Raw genomic sequence first — 16,569 nt, forward strand, 5'->3', positions numbered from 1 at the left:
TTTCCTAAAACCTTTGTTAAGCAATGAAAACCTCATTCAACACTGAAGTCCTTATAAGATAGAATGTATCTCCAAAAGGTTTAGCTACCAAATAATATATTTCAGCATAAGAATGGATTTTAGTGTTCATCAAGACATCCTGTTCAACACTTAAGAGCAGAAACTTCCTTTGAAGGAACTCTTCCTTTGAAAACAGGTATCAGATGAGAAACTGCAGTAGGACTCTTCTTAGAAACAAGCGTGGCAGAATCTGTACATTAAACTGTACATATTTGCAAAATGTCATTGGATATCAGGCAGCTTGTGAATTTCCGCTACTGCAGTAATTGATCATCTCCCAGACATTTGCATTTTGTTCCTTCTATAAGATAACTATAACAAGGAAATAGCTACTGATCCCATTTTACAGGTCCAGTACCTGAATAGAGCTGCAACAAGTCATGCTAAGAGTGCATGAAGGGGCAGAGGGACATCTAGTGGGTTTTTCACACTCTCTGCATTTGCAAGCCATTGGAAATCTTCCCAAAGGGTTTGGTTTACATTTGACTTATCACATCAGGCTGAGTTATCATAACTCTTAAGAACTCCCTTTAAACATGAGGTGAAATGTTGCAGTTGCTGTGGAGAAAGTTTAGAAGAGCACACTTTTGCTTAGTGCTAAGTGTAGTCCAGGAACTTGCTGCACCATGCAACTTCTTCCACATGTCAGCCTGAAACCACTGCTATAGCTGAGGCTTACAACAGAACTACGTATCTTCATCTCAGAATCCAGATTTCTGAACCACCTTCGCTTTGTGAGGTTTAGGAAACTTAGTTGTAATTCAGAATGTGAATCTTTTGTCTTTTGACATTCTGAAGACACAGAGCCTGCTATGAGAAAGGATAAGAGGAGCTGCAACTAATTTCATTTCTATAAGAAAAGTCATCTGGACAAACTTTCAGCAGTAGGGAGTCTGAAGGCATTTTTTTAAAGTTATCTTCATAAATATCTTCATCAGCAACTTATTTCTTGACATGACAGATGGCTGAGTGACTATAATACATTGTATTTTCCTTTCCCGATTTTTAGGTGAGACATAATGGGAAAACAACAGGGCTTTCTTAGGGATCCAGTAACTATACTAGAAGAGAACTCAGTCTGGCTGCAGGTACAGTGCAGAGTGGCTCAGAACACCCAATAGGTATTTGCTGTAGTACATTAACACTCATTTATCTGTATAGCAGCAGGGCCTGGGACTACAAGGATGGGTAAGATGCTGCCAGCTGTGTAAGAAGATAAACCTGCATTCTACCATTCTTACTCATGCTGTACATATTACTAGTCCTCGTGTGTACTAACAGGAAATTCAACTGATGGAGACCAGACTGTTGAGCCATTGACTAGGTAATAAAAGGACACAGAGGCTGCCAGCGCCTCTGTCCTGAATGAACAGGCCTTATACAGTGATGGAAGATGAGGAGGCTTCTGGATACTACTCATGCAGGAAAGTGGAAGGGGAGCAGGATGATACTACACTGTCCCGCATCTTCTTTAGTGTCTAGAGAACCTGATGGTACACAGGGTAGACAAATAATTGTTTGCAAATCAGCTCTTTAATTTCCTTTCTCCAGTGCCACGGCCTTAACTTACACTTTTCTTCTTTATATTGATTGTATATCTGCATGTGATGCTTCATGTAGTCAGAGATGATGTGGAATCCAGTGAGAAAGTGGCATATTCCAGAAAGCACAGGTTTCTTATTGAGTGTTCTCTTACGCAAATTGGCTAGCGAAGAAAACTGAGCATCTTTTCCTTTGCATCAGGTTTAATAGAAGAGCTGACTCAAATATGCTAAAATTTAGATGCATTTTCCTTTCAGTCAGCTTATCCTTTGAAACTGTGAGCAACCCTGCCTGACAACACAAAGGAATTTTCCCATGGATCAACTAAAGCTGACTCACGTGAAAGACTTGCCCAAAGTGGTCATGCCCTCTGAGCAAATACCACAGGCATGAGGATCTCTGTTCTTGGTCTAACAGCAGTGTTAGGATTCCAGAGACCAAGCCTAGGAAGGCAGATTTTATTGGAGGAGATGAGGTTGCCTACCTGTGACCCAGCCAATCTGCTCCTCTATTTATCCATGTTGCTAACGTGCAGGAGAGGTGAATGCTTTGTGTTGTCACTGTGTGATCTGAAGAATTTCCTGCTCAGTTGCTGAAATATACTAAACAGCATTTGCTGTTTGCTGAAGCAGGTAAAGCACACAGCAAAAGTCACTTCTGTGGCTCAAAGGAGAAGGAAAATCGTCTGAACATAAAAGCTTTGAGTACCAGGTTTTAGTGCTGGAGCAAAAGCCCAGTGGAAGCTACACACCCTTCTAAAATAAATAGCTCCTATGGAATAGCTGATTGTATTGTAGATGAATGCTTGCTTATTCATGTCTGCTGTGTATTTTTGGAGTGATTTTCCTTTTTTTTTTTTTTTTTTCTTTCAATGCTAATGCAGGATACATTACTCTGGATGTCCTGGCTTGTGATAAAGGCAAGGATGTGCAAAGTGTCAGACTAACCTACAAGGCAATGATGCAAACAGTTCCAGAATTTTGAGGCATGCAAAAAAAACTGATGAAAATAAGCTTCTCTTTATCAGAGAAACATATGTAGCGGTAAAGCTTCTGGCAGATGTGTTACTAGTAACTTAAAGCTAAATGCTAAAGCTAACCTTGGCATTCTCCCTCTGTGCTTTTTGTTTACTTTCTAGTCACTGGAAATAAAGCAGGGAGAACAATGTCACTTTTTCTTTCCAGTTTGCTTAAACCTTGTTTCTAATAGTCCTGAAAGAGACACTTGTTTTAAATTTCTCAGACTTTCAGAAGAACATCTTATTCATTGGTTACCTGTTCCTCATTTACCATTTTCTCAGCTTTGGTTGCTCTTAAAGACTATTTGGTCTTAATTTATTTGATATTTTCTGTTCTTATGTTGTCCACTTCTGTGACTGAATTTTGCATTTCAGTAAGATCACATCAGCTATGGCAAGATGTAGATAAATTCCCATCTCACATTGCTAAAACTTAAGGCACTGGGGGCAGAAGCTTCATCTAAACACAAAAATGCCAGTGGGATTCACTTAGTTATGTGACAAGAGCAAAGAGAATATTTGGTGGTAGCCCTTGCATTATTTATTTTAAACTATATTCAGTTTCATAGCATTTCCACATCCTCTGTTTTCAGTATCCAGCAGAATTTCATATTGACAAATGTATGACACTTACAGAAAACAGGATAAATCCTGAGGGTTTTCAGTATGAGCTGAGCATAGTTGAGGCTTCTGACTCTGGAGAGAGCTGTTTGAGTTTGGGCTTATTCTACTTTATAGATACTTCTAATAAAACACAGTTCCCAGATGTTTGGCTTGATAGGAGGGGATTGGTGAAACAATGTCCCTCCTACTCTAAGTGAAAATCATGTTTGTGACCACCTGAGGGACCTGAACATTTACAAGCTTATGGATCCCAATTAGATGCCCCCGAAGTCCTAAGGGAATTAGCTGATGTAGTCACCAAGCCACTCCCAATGGTATTTGAAAAGTTGCAACCATCAGTTGAAGTCTCTGGTGACTGGAAAAAAGGTAACGTCACGCCCATTTTTAAGAAGGGCAAAAAAGATGATCCCAGGAATTACCATCCTATCAGTCTCACCTCTGTGTCAGGAAAGATCATGGAACAGATCTTCCTGTAAGCTATGCTAAGGTATATGAAGGATAGGGAGTGATACAGGAGAACCAGCATGGCTTCACCAAGGGCAAATACTCTGACCAAACTTGTAGCCTTTTATGATGTTATCAATGGACAAGTGAAGAGCCACTGATGTCATCTATCTGGAATTCAGTAAGGTCTTTGACATGACATCCCACAATATCCTTCTCTCCAAATTGGAAAGATATCGATTTGATACGTGGGCTGTTCAGTGGAAGAGGAAATGGTTGTAAGATTGTACCCAGAGAGTGATGGTCAATGAATCAAAGTCTGAATGGAGATCAGTGACAAGTTGTGTCCCTCAAGGGTTGGTGCTAGGACCAGTGCTCTTTAACATCTTAATCAATGACATTGGCAGTGGGATCAAATGCACCCTAAACAAGTTTGTGAATGACACCGAGCTGTGGGGTGTAGCTGACACACTTGAGGGATGGGAAGCCATCCAGAGAGACCTACACAAGCTTGAGCAGTGGGCCCAGGAGAACCTCGTGGGATTCAACAAGCCAAGTGCAAGGGGCAGAGAGAGTTGGAGTTCTTCAGTGTGGACAATGTTCTGAAGTGATCTGAGAGCAGATCTTTAAATATCTAAAGGGGAGCTACAGGAAAGAAGAGGACAGGCTCTGTAGCAGGGTCTGTGGTGATAGAACAAGAAATTGTTTCAAGCTTAAAGAAAGTAGATTTAGATTGGATATAAGGAAAGTCTTTTACGGTGAGGGTGGTGAGGCACTGGAACAGAGATGTGGCTGATGCCCCATCTCTAAAGACTTTCAGTGTGAAGATGGATCAAACCCTGAGCAACCTGATTTAGCTGTGCACGTCCCTGTTCATTGCAGAGGAGCTGAAATAGATTACCTTCAAAGGTTCCCTCTAACTCTAAAGATTCTATGATTTTATGAAATCTTTTCATATATATTTTTAAACTAAGCATTTTTTGTTGTGTAATTATTTAGTTGTGTATTTAGTTCCTTCCAACCCCTACAATTCTGTGATGAGTAAGTAAATAGTTCTTTCATAGAATCATAGAATGGCCTGGGCTGGAAAGGACTACAATGATCATCAACTTTCAACCTCCCTGCTACGTGCAGGGTCACCAAGCAGTAGACCAGGCTGCTCAGAGCCACATCCAACATGGCCTTGAATGCCTCCAGGGATGGGGCATCCACAACCTCCTTGGGCAACCTGTTCCACTGTGTCACCACCCTCTGTGTGAAAAACTTCCTCCTAATATCTAACCTAAAGCTCCCCTGTTTCAGTTTAAGACCATCCCCCCCCCTTTGTCCTATCACTATCCACCCTTGTAAACAGTCATTCTCCCTCCTGTTTATACACACCCTTCAAGTACTGGAAGGCCACAATGAGGTCTCCCTGGAGCCTTCTCTTCTCCAAGCTAAACAAGCCCAGTTCCCTCAACCTTTCCTCGTAGGAGAGGTGCTCCAATCCTCAGATCATCTTAGTGGCCCTCCTTTGGACCTGCTCCAAGAGCTCCATGTCCTTCCTGTACTGGAAGCCCCAGGCCTGGACACAGTACTCCAGATGGGGCCTCACAAGGGCTGAGTAGGGGGGGACAATCACTTCCCTCTCTCTACTGGCCACCCCTTTTTTAATGCAGCCTAGAACACAGTTGGCCTTCCGGGCTGCAGGTGCACACTGCTGGCTCATGTCCAGCTTCTTGTCCACTCTCTTTCAGAGAGATATGTTTCCACATACCTTGTTTCAGTGTATAGTGAATGCCTGTACTGGCAGAGGTGTTGTAATGACTGTGGATGGGAAGAGCTGCTTGGGTCAGGCAAAGAAAAGCTAAACTGTCTTGTATTGGTTCTTTTAACTGGGAAGGTGTTCATGCAACAGCAGACTGCAGAATTGTAGCTCTTCCTCTAATTACTGGTATGCTGCAGATGCCATGAAATTTTCCACTACTGTTAATATTGGATATGCTCATTTATTTCTTTGCAAGATTCTCACTAGCTGTGGATGTCCAGTGCTTTTTCTATTGAAGGAGCTAGAGTACATGACATGATGTTGCTGTTATGCTAGCCTTCACCCAGACCTGCAGGCCTTAGTACTGCACAAAGCCTATCCATGCAATGCTAACTATTAGATTTCTTGTTAAATTTGATTTGCCACAGTGAATTTTGTGTAAGATCACAGCTTTGTGCCTCACTTCTTCTGAAGTTTTTGAGCCATAGATACGGTCCCCAGAACTGGATTTATTACATCACTGAGAAACATCTCAAGAAACTAGAATGCTTTTGAAATCGAAGCTGAAGTTCAAGGCTTTGAGCCCCATCAAAACTCACAGGATAGGTAAATCTGCATTTAGACCTCTGTAAAACACACCTTTTTTTTCCGAGCTCAATGGGGAAGTAATTTCTTTCTTCTTATCTTATGAAAAGAGCTTGGTCCTTCTGTCAACACAGCATATTCTTTCTATGTGTCATTTTTTGTATGAGTCTAGATGAAACTACTTATAACAGCAGGCCAGATAACAGAATCCACACTGGAGCAGAATGGGAGCAGCGTTAAAGGAGAGAATATCATTTTTTAGAAGCTGATAGAAACATTCATGTCCCATTATTTCTGGCTGAAGCTGACTGCCATACTCTATCAAGGCTGTGGCTGTTATCAATGTTGGATGACATCTCCTGGAGCAAAAGCCAGGCACAGATGACTTCTGGTATCCTGGAGGCAGGGTAAATGCCCTGCTGCTCCAGCTCTGCACCTCCTTGTTCCCTCCCCTTTGCTTATCCCTTGTTGTGATTTATTGGGTTGGGTTCCATGGCTGCTCCTTGGCTGAGTACAGCTAAAGTATGCAGATTGCTTTTCAAAAACTAATAAACACCCACACATACAGTTATTTAAAAACAAAACAATATAATCAGCAGTGAGTTACAGAAAATCAAGAAAGCATCAAGAGGTAAAGTCACTGACTGGCTGACCAAGTCTTGCTTATGGCTGAAACTCCATTCATAAGAAACTCAATGGAGAGCCATCTTCATAGATTCAAGCCAGGATTTTTAAGGAGGAGACAGCCTTTCTGGATGTATATATGCTGGTGACAACATGTTTATTGTCCTGAATTGATCTATTTTAAACAAGGTCTTTTTTTTGTTGTTTATTTTTTTCTTCTTGCTTTTCACTTGTGTGTATGACTTTCACAGAACAGATGGGAAAAGGACCAGAAGAGGCTAAGTGGTTTTAGCTCCTTAGCTTCTCATTTTCCACTGTGAAAGCACCAGAAAGGATAGGGTGAAAGCTTCAAAGCACTGTCTGTGCTTCATTTGCCTTTCAGTACTTCACGTGAGCAGACTCACTATGCAATCTGTACTTGGAGTTGTCTCTTGTTGTACTCAATATTCCTGTATTCCAGACTGTTCGTCACCACCCAGTTTAAGCACAGTTTTGGTGAAAAACTATGGGCCTTCACAATTCAATTTTGCAATTTAAGATTTTTTCCCTTTTCTGAAGGGGGAAGTTTTCACTTCTTTGTCATCAAGTGGTCCACTCTGCTAGGCTGATTCCAAGGTTAGTCTGACTTAACCTGGAGTGTTAGAGATGAAGTTTCCATTGGCCAACCTAACTATCAGCATTTTGTCTGAGCCGGCAAGGGTGTGAGCCAGATATCTATGGAAATAGAGGCTTCAAATAGCACTGCTTCAGAGCTATGCTACAAATGTAGTTCATTGTGAGTGCCCACTTGCAATAGCTTGACTTTCACTGCAGTCCCCCTTGCCAAAATATCATCTAAAGACAGAAAACTTGAAATTTACACTTCAGAAAGCTGGGATTGTTCACACTTTTGATGTAATGGTGTAATTCTGGGAAGCAGACCTGTGCGTTGGAGACTCCCTCTTTCTAAGCCCAGTGCAATGCCACATCCTCCGTGGTACAGCAGTGTTTTGCCTGCCAGCTGAAATTCAGCCCTTACAATGTTAAGATGTTCTCACTTCAGTGAGGAGAAAAGCACACCTAAATTTGAATCAGTCTGACTATTCTATAAGCCATATTAATCTCTAAGCCATTCTAACAATAACAGAAAACACACAATTCAGTTTATTACAGTAAGATTTCAATGCCTATATACCTCTGAAGAGCTGGAACGGAGCAACTGGGTTTCCACTTTCACAGTTTACCAAATGTGGCATCGATGGCAAATCATATGGTGATGTAAAGAACAGAGCTATATTTGTTTAAGGAACATTCAGGCTGAATTTTCAGCCTTATGAGCGCTGAGAGTGAGGAAAGGGGAAAGACTCTGAGGAAAACAAATGTTTCCTGAACTTTGAGTTTCTTTACTTTGATATATTACGAGATTTTTCTGTGATGTGACCAGTCCACCTTTATAAGCGTTGCTTTATCTTGGTGATATTTTTCGTCTAGAAAATGATTAAGCTGTCTTATTTGGGGACTGGAAAGAGCAAAGAGCTAAAAGAGATGTTCTACTTGTCAAGTTACTCAGTTACAGCAGAGTAGTTTGGCAGACATGCATTAACTCTGGCATACACATGCACCATGTGCTGGCCCATGAGTCCAGCTCATGCTATAGGAGCTACAGATATAACAAATCTAGGTATATAAAGGTATAGGTATTAAAAATATATCATCTGCTGAGGATGGGGCTCAGCAAAGTTTTCTATTACTTATTAGCTAGCCACTGGTCTGGCTTGTCTGTCCTTGGCAATAAAGCAGATGAAAGGTAGCCGATTATTTGGAGGCTGACTTAAAAGTACAGTACAGCTATCTGATACCCTATCCTTATCAAAGACTGGGACAGCAATAGCAGTACATGGAGAAACGAGAACATAGCAGGCTAGGCTGTCAAACAGTTACACCTTGTACACAGAGAGCAGTTTCCCATCCTCTCAGGCACCCAAAACACAGTTGGCAGCTAAAGGTGGACTGCAGTAGACAGTGCCAGGTCATGGCACCTGCCTCCTTATCCAAACATACGCACAGACAAGGCCTCACCTCATGAAGTGGGGAAATCTCTCTTAGAGCCAGCCAGTGAAGTTAGAGGCTCTTGGGTAGAAATTGGCCCAGACCTTAGTGAGGGAAGTTCAGCTGTCACAAACCTGGGTCTGAAAAACTGATTGTTTTGCATGATCATTCTCACCTGTGATCTTGTAGATCACTGCTAACTCAAGCTGAGAGCAACCAGCCCTACAGCCTTCTGTAGGGATATTAAAATTGTTGTCTCACATGCAATTAGGAGAGTGGGATGCAGGGAGTGCCACACTTGTTTTAAGGGCAGAGAATGTACCCTGATAGAGACCACCATTAGAGTTTTAACTTCAAGCTTCATCAGGTACCATGTAGAAGCTACAAGTAGTCTTGCTTGTTCTAGTAGAGAGCTGCTGAGCACAAAAACTCCAGTCAACGACTTGAACAAAAAGATGGAACTTCTCTCAGAAAGAAATGGGCTGAGACACTGAACCAGTCATTGCAGAATTTTTTTGCCTTATAAAGTGTTTTTTTTTAAATTGCCTATTCATTTCCATTTATGCACTGTGGTTGGATGTGCCAGACAAATTGTGTCGTACTCAGTGCAACCAGCAAAAATGGAAGAAATATTAGAAATAAGTGCTCCATGCAATAGCATACCACTGGGAGAGTCACTCAAGAATATCCTGAAAAATGAAGACCACCTACGGAGTCTACAGAGCAGAAATTCAGGTGATCCTGATTGTAAAAGTCAGAGATATGCATTAACATATCATACAGAAAGTGGGTGTGGTGGAAGACAAAATGAAGACTGTTTCAAACACATGGGGTAACTCGAGTCCAAATGTTTCAAGACCTGGTGTTAATAAATGGCACTTTCTGAGACTTCATTTCTTGCCTGCCATGAAATTACTCAGTGAAAAATCAAGAATACTTTTTTTTGTTCATTTGAAAAATCAACCAAATACTTTAAGTTGGAAGCACTGTGACACTGGTGCTCAAGCTCAAACATTTCTTATTCCCATTCCTCTCTGTAGATCAGTTTTCTAGAGAAAGGAAGCAGGAAAGAATCACAGAAAATCTGGTAAAGGCACTAGAGGGACAGCAGAAGACACTGAAGTGTCAAGAGTAGCATAAAAATATATTTGCCTTGAGTCACAAGCACCTTATCAGGAGAGGACACAATATCCAAACATAATTTCATCATGAGACTACATAAGTCTTTATAAGCAGATGGTACCAGCAGTGGCAGATGTGATACTGCCTTAAATACTAATTGTGTTGCCAAATGTACTTTTCCACTGGAAAATAATAGTGATGTGCTAGGTGAGTCTGGTAACAATCTGGTGGAATTATCTTGATAAATGAGCTTTAAATAAATTGATGGAATATAAAATGCCTTATGAATAATTTCTTGTCTTTGTGTGATGCTTCAGGAAATGAAATGTGTGGGTAACAGAAGACCTCCCAAGAAAAAATCTCCAAATATGCTTTCTAAAAGCATATTTGTCAGCCCTACTGAGAAGCTCTATGAGTTGTTGAAATAAGTCTACCCAGCATTATAGAATGTGGTGTGCTTCATTTCAATACTGGTAAGAAAATTCTTGAAACTTGTTTAAGAAGCAATAACTATGGTTACTGCTCTGTTTCATTTTGCTTCTGTGAAGTAGGGCCCTGACGACTGCCAGCAAGATGGGTGAGGTGCTACCTATCAAGAGAGCTATGGGTTGTTTTTTGTTCATTCTTAAGGGTAAATGAAGAAAGTTTCTGAAAACTTAAGCTTGGAGTATTTTTTCTACTCTTATCTGTCATGTGGCCAGCTCTAATATTAAAGACTAAGGTTTAAAATCATTATTTAATTTGAAAATACCTGTGGTGGCAGGGAGAAAGGACAAACATAGGAAATAGGAAATAACTCTGGAAATGACATTTGAAGATGCTGAGTCCTATTTTCTGACACTGCAGGAAAGCACATAGTGTAGTCCTTTCATGCATTGATGGATTTCTTTTTCAAATTGAGTAGAAAGTTTTCTCAGGCTGCTCCTCTTGAAAGCTCTTCCAAAACTTCCTTCCTCTTACAGTTTGAAAAACAGGTGTCCAACCCTTTGCCTTGCCTGGGCTATTTTGAGCTGCATATATGTCACTCAAAAAATAATGCTAAATATTCTAATTATTTCCTTGGAAGCTACAACTGATACAAGGAGCACAATAACACTATTTAATAGATCAAATTCTCAGCTATAAAGCACAATTTTTCAAGATAGTCACCACCATTAGCTATACATTTTCATCAGCAATGAACAAGTGCCTGCATGCCGCTCTTGTCAAAACTTGTACTAGTGGAGGTGACCGACTCTTGTTGTAGTCACATCAATGGATGGCAGAGGGTACAAATTCTTCCACACAGAGAAATTCAGTTCCACATCATTGCTTCGTATGTACTTGCTTATCAGATGGCATTTCATCAGATGTCCCCTCTGCTGTCTGTGCTATGGAAGCAAAACATAATGCAATATTGATGGAAAGGTTCATCCTCTATTGCCATTCCACCAATATCTGCCTCTGACTTTGGGGCCAATATATTAAAATAGGAGGCATCACTGTTAGAGAAGCTCTCATAAAATATATAATATTTATAGTAGTAATAAAACAGACTTTAATTTTTAGTAATTTTATTAAAGCATAAAAAAGCAAGCAACAACAAAAAAATAAAATTAGTGAGATATCTGAGCATGTTTCTGTGAAATCAGTGCATCAGCGTGGTTTGATGGAAGTAACTGCAATTCTTAGTGAGTTCTAAAGGTGTTAATCAGGGATCTTTTATTAAGTTTTACTATTCCTATAATATATTCTTAAAAATAATTGCCCACACATGTGTATACAGCCAAAAAACAGTGACATAAAGAAACTGTGATTGTGAGACAAAGGTATTACAGTTGGAAAGATTAGTGCAATGGAGTGATGATACAGGAGTGGTATGGCAAAAGGGACAAAAAGCAACTGAATACTCTCCTGTTTCCCATGATCTAGACTCACAGGGGAAAACTCCACAAAGGAGAAATCTCCACCCAGAAATCCTTCTCCAGTGGCAGTCAATCCTTAAATGGTGTCTAGGACAGGTGCAGCCAGGCTCCACCCCTTCTGGTCACACAAGTGAATTGCCTTCATCTGTGTTCTCAGGGCTGACCCAATCCTTTCCCCAGGTGCTCAATCAATGGTTCAGGCCGTGACTCAACATTTCCCATACAGAGAGATAACTTTCTCTGATAAGACAGTTCTTATAAAAGTCTAATAAAGAAACATATTATGATTTCTGAGTTGAATATCTGATTGCAACTCTATACATTCCATTCAAAAATTTGCAGGTGATGTATTTATGTTGAAGGAAAATGGAGTTGCAAACATACAGAAAAATTGATGGTTTTTTTCAATAATTTTGAAATGTATTCTCAAATTCTTTTACCAATCTGGAAAGCAAGGTGCATGTTTTTTACTGTTCACAGGACTTTGTTCAGCCAGTGTATCAAAATGCATAAAATTATTTGCCATAACTTGATTTGGCAGTGCCATGTGCCCTCCCTATGCCCTGGTTTCAGTTCGTATAGTGCCAGTTGCGCACCTCTATTTGGTTTTTGCTGAGCAATGGGTGTGCATCCAGATCTGGGCAAGGTCACTTGGCAGGGCAGAGCTGCTGCCAAAATGGTGCAAGCATAGGGCAGCTGCAAGATGGGCTGGGCTGAGTCACACGTGTGATGGACATGTCTGGTTTGAAACATTCTTTTGATTTCCTGCATATATTTCTCAAAGAGTAGCTTATACACATTTTTCTATGCAAACACTGTCTTTAGCTTGAACAGCTTTTTTCCCATACTTTCAATGCTTCCAGAAAGGAAAGACATACACTTTCTGAACTTTTTTTTGATTCTGTAGTGGAAATGCTAAGTCACTGCTTGAAACAGTGATTGAGCACCTGGTAGGAAGGCAGGGCCAAGCCAGGAGAGCTCAGGTGTATGCAATACACCTGAGTGACTGGAAGGGGTGGAGCCAGGATCCACCCCTTCCCAGACCTCATTTAAGGGTTGGCAGTGGAGGTAAAGGTATATTTTGGGAGATCTCTGCATATCTGTGGTCTTCTGAAAATAGATGTCTTCTTTTCTTTATTTCTGTACCCACTGCTGCTATATTTGAGCAGGTCCTCACTTCCATGGTTTGGGGCCTTGCTGCTCTGCTGTTGTTGTTGCTTTTTCCATTGTGTTACACTTGGTGAACCAGTGACAGCAGCGTGCTTACTTAAGATCTTAAAAGGAAAATGCATTGGTTGGTTATTGGGACCCCTAATACCCCAAAGAAGGAACTCCTGTTCCCTGTGGCTGAGTGCCATTCAAATTATTAAAGAATGGGGAACCGTAAGGGTCAATGGTCCTTTTATTAAATGTTTTTCCAAGATGGCAGAATTCTTAAATGATTTAGCTTTGCCAACAACAGAGAAAAGATTAGTAAGTGGCAGTCGCTGTAGCATGGCAGCTACTACTATTAATGTGTATCATTCCTCTGAGGAAGAGCTAAAGCAGGAAAATAAGCTTTTAAAAGCTCTTATCAAATAATTGGAAAATAAAATTACATTTCTGGTTGGCCAATTGCATTTCACTTCTAAAGTAAATAACTATATCATTAGAAGGGGAAAAGGACTCAGATCGACATGATCCTCGTATCCTGGTTAAATCTGAAGATAAAATGAAAATCAAGCAAGCTAGAGTCCAACTAGAGGATCTGGGAACCTCATACCTTCTAGGAACAAGACCAATAATTACTCAAAAAAATAAGAAAATCTAAGATAGGCTGGCAGGGTTGCCACTAGAGGAGTGTTCCCCTGCCCACAATATGTTGAAGGAGAACAGCATGCCTGTAAATGGCTGTTGATCTCATGGATTTATTACAATGATTAAAACAGAAACCACAAGACAGAATACCACCATCTTGGCTCTTAAGATTATGGGGGCTGAAAGTGTGGTAGGACAGGAGATTTCTAAACATGCATCAATCAGCATACATGCACCCTTCAGACAAAGATTATACATGATTGTAATGCATAAAGATGAAAATCATTCTCTAATTCAATGGATAATGGCTCCATGTAGAATCACATGGCCAAATAAAAGCAATGTTCCTATAAATGCTGGTCAATGAACTTTGTTCCTCCCAGTGAGGGAGGAAATCTCAAGAACAGTGCAGGAACTAGAAGAAGTAGAAATTGTAAGAACTTCACGTAGCTAGTATGACCCATATAGATTCTAACATTCAGGACCTGCTTCGTTTTCATAATTACTCATTTTTTTTTCCTGTCCGTAAAGCCACTATTTGTCTGCCTTCATTGAAGTTCTCTTCTGCAGCTCTTCTACTCTGAGTTGTCAGCAATGAACTTGAATGATCAGACCCGTGTGTAGCATGCAAGAGGACCTCTTAGAAATGCTTGTTAGCTACTGAAGGTTTTTTTACTCATTTGTTACAAATAACTTACTGAATTAAAAATCTTTAATTTACAGTGAATTTTTACATCCAATTATTAGTAGCATTTTTTGCGTAGAGTTTAACTATTCCTGCCAGTTTCAGTGCACCAAGCTTCGTAAGTTTACTGTTGCTGTGGGTAAAATTACTACCATGTTTATTGAGTTCCTCCTGTTTACCATAATATTTTTTCCACAGCCTTATCACAGCTTAAAACAGCTGCAAAGAAAGTATACAGACTTCATCCCATGTCTAGGGGATGCCTAATCTGTGCTTCAATTCCTGCCTCTTTATATAAGATTTGCTACTTGTTTCAATTCTCTTTCACACTTTAACTCATCTCATCTTGGAGAAAATTCTTACTTTCTAAATGTTTTGGACTCCAAGTTTCTGCTTATTAGTGTACTGTCACATTTTAATAACCTAATATGAATTCATACAGGAAGGTATGAATGAATCTGGAGACTGCAAGCAGAGAAATAATAGGAATAATACAAGTTGGACATATACTAGCCTTACCTCCCTGTTGTCTGTGGGTAAATTTAGCACAGAGAGGCCTGATTTCATTTTCCACAAGCAAATGGCAAGCATATCTGTAATTCCAAAAATAGATTTGCTCCTTGTGAACACCTTCATGGTGAAAACAAACTAAATTAAAATTCTCTCCAGGATTTTTCCTACCATCAGAAGAAGAAGCCTGTATGCACTTGAAATGAATAGAGAAATATAGATGTAAAATGTTATTACTACGTGCACAAGCACTCTGTCATGAGGAATTTTTTTGGCAAAAACAACTGAGTGATAAACTCCAGAGACCTGAATGTATCATGAAAACAAACCTTATCAACAAAGCAACAGCACCCTTTCCTAAACTATAACCTGCTCACTCATGTTAATGGGACCTATGAAAGATTTATACCTGCATGCAGTGGCCATAACAACAAGGATGATTACAAATACAAAAGCTCACTTGTACCAGGTGGGTGAAATCAAGAAAGCAGATCTTGAGGTGTCTGTTACAGTGGGAGAAGTGCTGACACTTAGTTTTGGTTTCTCAGTTAGTTTCAACTAGGGCCTTTGACTGAGGGAGTCATTACAGAGTCTCTCCTGGAACACAATCATTTAGTAAGCGTTTCAGGCATGTATCAGCAAAAGCAAGAGGATTACTCATAGATGCTCTGAAGAGCAATTGCATATCCAAGGCATAATTCAGGATTCAGCCTTACTGAGGTTATGCTTTTGTCGTGTTTTCTTCCCCATCATGATTTTGTAGTGAGGAAGTTATCACTGGAAGATTTCACATGCTGTTCATGTTTTCCCAAATGCGAAGAGAAAAAAAAAGAAAGGTTAATCAGCGGTTGCGAAAAAGCAATGTCACTGAAAATCACTGGTATGGAATTTCAATACCAGATATTCTCCTTTACTACCTTTTGGTATACGATTTTGCTGCAACACTACAGGGAGAGATACTGCAAAGGAGTACCAGTGTAATGGAGAACATGGGCCTAAAATTAGAGATGTCTGGGAAGTAATGATTTTTCCCAAAGAAACATAAGATTGGCATTAAAGAAAAGTAAAAAAAAAAAAAAAAAAAGAGAAAACATTGAAATTTCAAGTGTAACATGGAAAGATTTTGTATTACTGAGCTTAGAATTTTTCTTCCTTCTAAACAACACTGAAGATTTTTAACAAAAAATATTGCCTTCCCCAAGAAAACTACACCTACAGACATAATTAAAAAAAGCTCTTTTAAAATATTTCCTTCAAATCATATATATTTTTTTCTGCCTATGTCATCTTTTATTTCCATCTTCTGCTTCTCACATGGAACCCACTGGCTGGTACTCAGATGGTAACAAACTAAAAAAATTAGCACATCTATCTTCCTTCTTAATCAAGCTTCCACTGCTTTTCTTTTTCTTTGTGTTTGTTAGTGCTCTTTTATTTCTCTTGATGGAAACTTGTTTGTTTTCTTTCATATTCCTTTTTTTTTTTTTTTTTTGTCCAGCACTTAAGTGTCTTTAATAACCTCTGTTTGTTCCTGGCTTCACCTTTTATTGTGTCTTCCACCTTTAACATTTGTGCTTTCATTCCCTTACCTTCTTATTTTATATTACTGTCTGCTGGCAATCTTTCCCATTTGTTTCCCTGAAAATGACATATTCCACAGGACTTTAAAAAGATTAACCAGTTTTTCCTCACAATATTGAAAGTACTCAATAAGTATTATTATATCAGTTTTAGACATGAAAAAAATATAGGCAGAAATGATGACTTAGTTTGACCATAGTCATGAAACAATTAGTTGCTAGAGTTTATTTAACTTTTAATTTATACTTTTCTCTTAATCAATCCCTTAATCCATTTTTCTCTCTTTGTTCTGCTGCAG

At 39.7% G+C, this 16,569-nt stretch overlaps 1 long non-coding RNA gene across 3 annotated transcripts in view; it reads left to right on the forward strand.

Annotated features, from left to right (window-relative positions):
* LOC146545410 (uncharacterized) overlaps positions 1 to 16,569 on the forward strand; it is a 155,006-nt gene that overhangs the window by 107,076 nt on the left and 31,361 nt on the right. For all 3 annotated transcript variants that reach the window (XR_014885921.1, XR_014885915.1, XR_014885922.1), the window contains one exon: positions 10,112 to 10,267. This is a non-coding gene — a long non-coding RNA (uncharacterized LOC146545410). The remainder of the gene's footprint in view (positions 1 to 10,111; positions 10,268 to 16,569) is intronic.

This window comes from Meleagris gallopavo, chromosome 1 (genome assembly GCF_905368555.1).
Source record: "Meleagris gallopavo chromosome 1, MGAL_WU_HG_1.1, whole genome shotgun sequence".
In the NCBI taxonomy this organism is placed as follows: Eukaryota; Metazoa; Chordata; class Aves; order Galliformes; family Phasianidae; genus Meleagris; species Meleagris gallopavo.